The sequence below is a fragment of the Artemia franciscana genome, unplaced genomic scaffold, assembly GCF_032884065.1.
Source record: "Artemia franciscana unplaced genomic scaffold, ASM3288406v1 Scaffold_1375, whole genome shotgun sequence".
NCBI classification, from domain to species: domain Eukaryota; kingdom Metazoa; phylum Arthropoda; class Branchiopoda; order Anostraca; family Artemiidae; genus Artemia; species Artemia franciscana.
Window position 1 is genome coordinate 210,326 of NW_027062806.1, and position 8,775 is coordinate 219,100.

At 35.7% G+C, this 8,775-nt stretch overlaps 1 protein-coding gene across 4 annotated transcripts in view; it reads left to right on the forward strand.

The window, feature by feature from the left end:
* The window catches only part of LOC136042496 (uncharacterized), a 177,733-nt gene extending 170,141 nt beyond the window's left edge, over positions 1 to 7,592 (forward strand). For all 4 annotated transcript variants that reach the window (XM_065727459.1, XM_065727461.1, XM_065727460.1 and 1 more), the window contains exon 16: positions 7,262 to 7,592. The gene's annotated coding sequence lies outside the window, so the exon portion shown is untranslated. The remainder of the gene's footprint in view (positions 1 to 7,261) is intronic.
* Positions 7,593 to 8,775: the final 1,183 nt, after the last annotated feature.

Here is an 8,775-nt window from a genome sequence, read left to right on the forward strand (position 1 = left end):
AATGGCGCGTAACTAATATGACGGGTAACGACTTACGCGCGCGGGGGTTGCTTGGGGGGGGCGCGAAGTGCCCCCACCAACTAGGTGTTATGTATACCTACAGCTAGTATATATATTAAATTTGCAGTTAAACTGAAAGTGAATGTAAAAATGTTTACATTATAAAGTTTTATATAATTTACATTAAATAGAATGTAATACAATTTCCATGATAAAACTGGATCAAGATTTTTTTATTTATTATATATATATATATATACATAATATATATATATATATATATATATATATATATATATATATATATATATATATATATATATATATATATATATATATATATATATATATAAAATAAGTTCTAAGTTTCTGTGTTTGTCCATGTTTTGTGTTTGTCCGTATATGTGTGATTGTTTTTACGCATATGACGTCATTATAAGTATATAAGACTTTGTATATGACGTCAAAGGCTTTGTATATGACGTCATTATAAGTATATAAGAAGGAAATTCAAAGAGAAATTTTAGTATAGATGTAAAAATGACAGAAGAAACAGCCGAGGAATCAGCTCAAAGAGTTAATTCAAAGAGAAATTTTAATATAAATCCTACAATGGCAGAAGAAACTGTCAAGGAAGCTGCTCAAAGAGTTAATTCAATGATAATTTTTAATATAAATCCTACAAGGGCAGAAGAAACAGCCGAGGAAGTGGCTCAAAGAGTTAATGCCAAAAGTCTTGCGGCTAAAAGAGAGAGTAAGAAAAGAAAGCGAACAACGTGAAAACAGGCTCGCGGTTCAAAGAGATAATACCAAAAGAAAGCGTGCCGAGGCTTGCGTCTCAAAGAGAAATTACCAAAAAAAATCGTGCCGAGGAATCACAAGAACAATGTGAAAACAGGCTTGCGGCTCAAAGAGATAATGCCAATAGAAAGTGTTTGAATAGCCGAAAGTAGCCAGTAGTTTATTTTTCTTTATCCAGATCCTGAACCTGAATAATTTCAATTCTAGATTTTTGTGGTTAGTATTTACGTCATCGAAGCTTGTTTTTATATTCCTCAATGTATGGAAAAAAATGTGCAAAATAATCTTTAATTACGATTTCTGTTATCGAACTTTGGCAAAGCGAAGAGTTAATGAGCAAAAAAAAATTATTGGAGATATCAAAATCATTATAACAATTATAGAAAGTGAAAACATAAATATATCGTTTTTAATCAAATTATCGCCCAACATTTTCAATTTAAAGCGAAACATCTCATCGTAAAATTCATCTAATAACGGACTTATAGCAAAACAGTGGTTCGCTTTGGATGCATGAGCTGATTGCCTATAGGCAGTTCGATTGTCTTTGCATCGCCTTTGTCAACGCAGCGTTAATCAGCGATGGAGGGGAGAATTTGACGTAAATTACTCAATTAAGGTGCTAAATTTTCCTGGGGTTCTGTCTATAACCATATTTTATTTGAAATATTACTAGTCAGTTAAACTGAAAGCGAATGTAAAAATATTTACATACAATTTCCATGATAAAACTGGATCAAGAATTGTTTATTTATTGTAACTATTTTAGAAGGGGATCTTGAACCAAGATTGCCAAAATTTTCACATGTTTTTTATTTGATTTTAAACTTTTTTGTTGTTTTTATGTCGAGGCAATTGGGCCTTTAAGATATGAGCTCAGGCACTAAAAACCTTTCCTGCAATAACCTGCTACCCTGAATTTTGTGTCCAAGCGACAAAAGAGTTTTAGCTGCATAATTCACATATCTATATAAAAATAAGTTGTTTGTGTGTTGTGTGTTGACTGACGTCATGCATTTTTGTCGACTGATGTCACTATAAGGATTGAGTACTATGCCGTCATGAAGTTGTTTGTCGACTGACGTCATGTTTATTATGACGCAAAGGCTTTGCAAATGACGTCATTATGAGTATATAAGAAAGTCTTTCAAAGAGAAATTTTTAATATAGATTTTAAAATGACAGAAGAACCTACAATGGCAACAGCCGAGGAAGCTGCTCAAAGAGTCTATGCCAAAAGGCTTGCAGCTAAAGAACGCAAAACCGCGCAATTAGATGAAGATCAACCTGGACAGCGAGAGTCAAAACGTATCAAAACTGAAAATGATAGCGATGATGATTGGGTTTGGGATTTTGACTTGGATAAGGTTATCAATGCCTACCAGATTTTAGTTAAAAAAGCAAAGGTTCGGCGATATGTATTTACGTCTGAAAAATAAAGAAGAAAAAGAAAACGGAAACTAAAAATGTAAAAACTGAGAATTGCATAAATATTTCAATTTATTTTGACAATTGATTAAAGTAATTCGAAAACCTTAAAACAGATACTTAAAAATTTGAGGTTTATTATAAATTGTTGAGCTTTAGCATGCTTGGCACGTGAAGATTTTTCCAACTGTCAATGTTAGAATAAACATTGAACGGCAGAATTTGTGATTGCTACATGTCACTTGGTTAATACCAAGTGCCATAAAAAGGTAAAAAACTAAAAAAAAGCTAAAAAAAGTAAAAAAAATGCAAAACTAAAAAAAATTAAAACTAATGTGTCATATTTGTATGTCGACTGATGTCATGTTTGTCGACTGACGTCATTATGAGGATTGAGCATTATTCCGTCATAAAGTTGTTTGTCGACCAACGTCATGTTTGTCGACTGACGAAATTACAGACCGGGACAATGGGACCCAAAGGACGACCGGGACACAGGGACACAACTACAACGGGGACGCCGGGGGGCACAGGGGGGATATATAAATGACGACCGGGACTCAGGGAATGTTCAATTAGCCATCATCATCAACAAAGCTCAAGGGCAATCGTTAGAAAAAAGCGGTATAGATCTGAATACGGATTGTTATCCTATGGACAATTATTATGACAATCTATTTATATGGACAGGTTGAGATGACATTCAAAACGCTTTTCAAACAGTTCGTGGCAACGAATTGTAGTAAGGAGCGACCCGGCTCAATAGTAAACGAAACTCTAAAAAACGGATTTTGATTCTAAAAGATACATCAAAAGAATCGGATTTTCATGCTGATTTTAAATATATAAGTTTCATCAAATTTAGTCTTTGTCATTAAAATTTACGAGCCTAAGAAAATTTGCCTTATTTTGGAAAATAGGGGGAAACACCCCCTAAAAGTGATAGATTCGGAAATCGCCCAATCGCATTCAGCGTATCAGAGAACCCTATTGCAAAAATTTCCAGTTCCTATCTACAAAATTGTGGAATTTCGTATTTTTTGCCAGAATACAGATCATGGGGCGTGCTTTTTTTTTTCAGGGGTCATCGTATCGACCAAGTGGTCCTAGAATGTCGCAAGAGGGCTCTTTCTAACGGAAATGAGAAGTTCTAGTGCCCTTTTTAAGTGACTAAAAAATTGGAGGGCGAATAAGCCTCCTCCCACGCTCAATTGGTACCCAAAGTCAACGGCTCAAAATTTTGAGATACCCATTTTGTTCAGCATAGTAAAAAACCATAATAACCATGTCTTCCGGGGTGACTTACTCCCCCACAGTCCGCGGGGAAGGGGCTGCAAGTTACAAACTTCGACCATTGTTTACATACAGTAATGGTGATTGGGAAGTGTACAGACATTTTCAGGGGATTTTTTGTTTGTTTTTATTTGGGGGGGGGGGTAGTTGAGGGGAGTGCGCTATGTGGAAAAAAAATTCGGAAAAAATAGAAGTATTTTTAACTTACGAACGGTTGACCAGATCTTTATGAAAATTGATGTTTGGAAGGATATCGTGCCTCAGAGCTGTTCCCGACCGGATCTGGTTACATTAGAGGGGGATTTGGGAGGGAGAAACCTAAAATCTTGGAAAACACTTAGAGTGGAGGGATTGGGATGAAACTTGGTGGGAAAAATAAGCACAAGTCTTAGATACATGATTGACATAACTGGAACGGATCCGTTCTCTTTGGGGTAGTTGCGGAGGGGGGTAATTCTGAAAACTTAGAAAAAATGAGGTATTTTTAACTTACGAACGGGTGATCGGATCTCAATGAAATTTGGTATTTAGAAGTATATCGTGAGTTAGAGCTCTTATTTTAAATCCCGACCGGATATGGTAACATTGGGGGGAGGAGTTGAGAGGGGGAAACCTAAAATCTTGGAAAACACTTAGAGTGGAGGGATCGAGATAAAACTTGGTGGGGAAAATAAGCACAAGTCCTAGATACATGATGGACATAACCGGAACGGATCCGCTCTCTTCGGGGTAGTGGGGGGGGGTAATTCTGAAAAATTAGAAAAAATGAGGTTTTTTTGACTTACGAACGGATGATCGGATCTCAATGAAATTTGATATTTAGAAGGATATTGTGTCTCAGAGCTCTTATTTCAAATTCAGACTGGATCAGGTGACATTGGGGGGGAGGGGGGGTTGGGAGGGGAAGTTAAAAATCTTGGAAAACACTTAGAGTGGAGGGATCGGGATGAAACTTGGTGGGAGAAATAAGCACAAGTCCTAGATACATGATTGACATAACCGGAACGGATCGGCTGTCTTTGGGGTAGGGGGGGGGGATAATTCTGCAAAATTAGAAAAATTGAGGTACTTTTAACTTATGAACGGGTTATCGGATCTCAATGAAATTTTATATTTAGAAGGATATTGTGTCTCAGAGCTCTTATTTTAAATCCAGAATGGATCTGGTGACATTGGGGGTGAGGGAGTTGGGAGGGGGAAACCTAAAATCTTAGAAAATACTTAGAGTGGAGGGATCGGGATGAAACTTGGTGGGAAAAATAAAAACAAGTCCTAGATACATGATTGACATAAATGGGACGGATCCAAGCTCTTTGGGGTAGTTGGGGGGGGGGGTTAATTCTGAAAAATTAGAAAAAGGTGGTACTTTTAACTTACGAACGGGTGATCGGATCTCAATGAAATTTGATATTTAGAAGGATGTCGTGTTTCAAAGCTCTTATTTTAAATCCCGACTGGATCTGGTGACATCGGGGAGAGTTTGGGGTGGGGGAACCTAAAATCATGGAAAACGCTTAGATTGGAGGGATCGGGATGACGCTTGGTGGGGAAAAATAAGCAAAAGTCTTAGATACGTGATTTACATAATCGGAACGCATCCACTCTATTGGGGGGGGGGGGGGTAATTCTGAAGAATTAGAAAAATGACGTATTTGTAACTTACGAAGGAGTGTTCGGATCTTCATGAAACTTCATATTTAGAAGGACCTCGTAACTCATATCTCTTATTTTAAATCTCAACCGGATCCAGTGTCATGGGTGGGTTGCAGTTGGGTGGGGACCTAAAATTTTAGAAAATACTTAAATTGGAGAGATCAGGATGAAACTGGATGGGAAGAATGAGAACCTGTCTAAGATACGTGACTGACATAACCGGGCCGGATCTACTCTCTTTGGTGGAGTTTGGGGGGGGGGGGTGGGGTAATTTTGAAAATTAAGGTATTTGTAACTTACGAAAGGGTGACCAGATCTTAATGAAATTTGATATTTAGAAGGATCTTGTGCTTTAAAGCTCTAAGTTTAAATTCCGACCAGATTATGCCTCATTGGGGGGAGTTGGAGGGGAAACCAGAATTCTTGGAAAACGTGAAAATTGGGGTATTTTTGTCTTACGAATAGGTGATCGGATCTTAGTTACATTTGATATTTAGAAGGAATTCATGTATCAGAGCTCTTATTTCAAATCCCGACCAGATCTTTTGACATTGGGGGGGAGTTTGGGAAATCTTGGAAAACACTTGGAGTGGAGGAATCGGGATGAAGCTTGGTGGATAGAATAATCAAATGTCCTTGATACTTGATTGACGTAACCGTACTGGACTTGCTCTTTTTGGGGGAGTCGAGGGGAGGGGTTTAGTGATTTGGCGAGTTTGGTGCTTCTGGACGTGCTAGGACGATGAAAATTGGTAGGCGTGTCAGGTAGCTGCACAAATTGTCTTGATGAAGTTGTTTTCCCAGATATGACCATCTGGGGGGCTGAAGGGAGAGTGAAAATTAGAAAAACTGAGGTATTTATAACGGTATCGGATATAACTGGTATCGGATTCAATAAGATCCGATAACCAGTGGTTTATCGGATCTTAATGAATTTTGATATTTAGATGGACATCGTGACTCAGAGGTCTTATTTTTAATCTTAACCGGCATTAAGCCTCTGATTTTCCTTTTAAATCAATCTATTGATTCTTAGGATTTTGTTAGAGCTCATACCATATTAGTTTTTGGCTCTTAGCTCTTCTTGCCTCGTCACAAGTGCAATGTGAGCTCTTAGCTCTTGTCTTTATTATTAGTCAGTTTTTTTTTCTTGTTGGTTATGGTTTTTGTGCCATGAGGTTAGACTGCTGTTTACCAATGATTAATTTTGCACTCGATTTGGTAAAGTTTACATATTTTTTTTTCTTATGACACTGAAATTTATGACATTAAGAAAGGAAGTTTTGGGGAGTTGGAGGGGAAACCAGAATTCTTGGTAAACGGGAAAATTTGGAAATTTTTATCTTACGAATAGGTGATCGGATCTTAGTGAAATTTGATATTTAGAAGGAATTCATGTATCAGAGCTCTTATTTCAAATCCCGACCAGATCTTTCTACATTGGGGGGAGTTGTGAAATCTTGGAAAACACTTGGAGTGGAAGAATCGGGATGAAGCTTGGTGGATAGAATAAGCAAATATCCTTGATACTTGATTGATGTAACCGTACTGGACTCGCTCTATTTGGGGGAGTTGGGGAGGGGGGCTAGTGATTTGGTGAGTTTGGTGCTTCTGGACGTGCTAGGACGATGAACAAATTGGCTTGCTGCACAAATTGGCTTGATGAAGTTGTTTTCCCAGATATGACCATCTGGGGGGCTAAAGGGAGAGTAAAAATTAGAAAAAATTGAAATATTTATAACTTACCAGTGCGTTATCGGATCTTAATGAATTTTGATATTTAGAAGGACATCCTGACTCAGAGGTCTTATTTTAAATCTTGACCGGCATTAAGCCTCTGATTTTCCTTTTAAATCAATCTATTGATTCTTAGGATTTTGTTAAAGCTCATACCATATGAGCTCTTGGCTCTTAGCTCTTCTTGCCTCGTCGCAAGTGCCATATGAGCTCTTAGCTCTTGTCTTTATTATTAGTCAGTTTGTTTTTCATTTTGGTTATTGTTTTTCTGCCATGAGGTTAGACTGCTGTTTACCAATGATTAATTTTGCACTGGATTTGGTAAAATTTATATATTTTTTTTTCTTAGGGAACTGAAATTTATGACACTAAGAAAGGAAGTTTTGTTGACCTTGGCATTTCAGATGTTCTCCAAATCTTTCGTCGTGCTGGACGACGGCAGACAAGTGGCCATGGGATGATCCTCACCAGCCATGAAAAACTATCACATTACCTTTCGATGATTACGCACCAATACCCAATTGAATCAAACTTTATTGTTAACATTACTGATAATTTGAATGCTGAAATTTCGCTTGGAACAGTTTCGAATGTAACAGAAGCTGTAAAATGGCTGAGCTATACATATTCATCTGTCCGCAAGACAGAAATTGTCCCTCATGAGGTAAGAATATGTCCTATTATTTTAGAGAAGTTTTGATTTTTTAGTTTTAAATGCATATATATATATATTATATATATATATATATATATATATATATATATATATATATATTATATATATATATATATATATATATATATATATAAAAGACTGAAAGAAATACTTGAAAAGACTGAAGAAATACTTTTTGAAAATTTTAATATTAAAATAAATGACAATAATATAAAGTTCCCTTTCCTATATTGGACTGTAAAAATTCATAAGAATCCCCCTAATCCACGGTTTATTGCTCGAGCAGCTAAATGTCCAACCCGCATTGCTGCTACTGACCTCTCTTTAATTTTCAAGGAATTTGTAAATAAACTTAAACCTATTTTTCTGGTATTAAAAAGTTTTCGAATTTTAATCCATATTGGAGTGTTAATAATTCACTGCAGGTGATGGAGTCTTAAATAATGGTTTCAGCTAAAAGAAGTGAGTCTTTCGATTTTGTGATAATTTATACTAATTTATCACTTAATGTATTGTTAGATAATTTAAAACCTGTCATCACGAAATCTTTCCTCTTATCTAGTAAAAGGTTCTTAAAAATAGACACTTATAATAAAAAAGCTATATGGACAAATTGCTTTAATACAACAGTTAACTTGAGATGTTACAGCTTGGATATGATTTTTGAGTTATTAGAGTTTTTTTTTATACAATACTTATATAAGATTCGTGGTGATTTGTACAAGCAAATCGTGGAATTCCCATGGGGGGGAATGCTAGCCCATTTATAACTGACTTGTTTTTAAGTCAACTAGAATATAAATATATGATGGATAAGAATAATCCAAATAATTTAAAACATGTTTTGTCAAATAATAAGATGTAAGATAATATTTTGGTCTTAAATTGTAAGGATTTCATTGATATTTCTAAAAATATATATCCATCAGAGCTTACTCTTGAACCTAGTCATGGCGCTGGTCATGAAGATAATTTCTTAGATTTAAATGTCAATATTTGTGAGAATAATAAATTAAGTTTTAAATTGTATAATAAAACGGATGATTTTGATTTTGAAGTGATTAGTTTCCCATTCCCTGAAAGTAATATACACTCAAATATCACATATTCTGCGTTTTTCTCACAGGTACTTCTGTATGCAAGGATTTGTAGTAATTATATTGATTTTAAAAATAGATGTAAAAGCT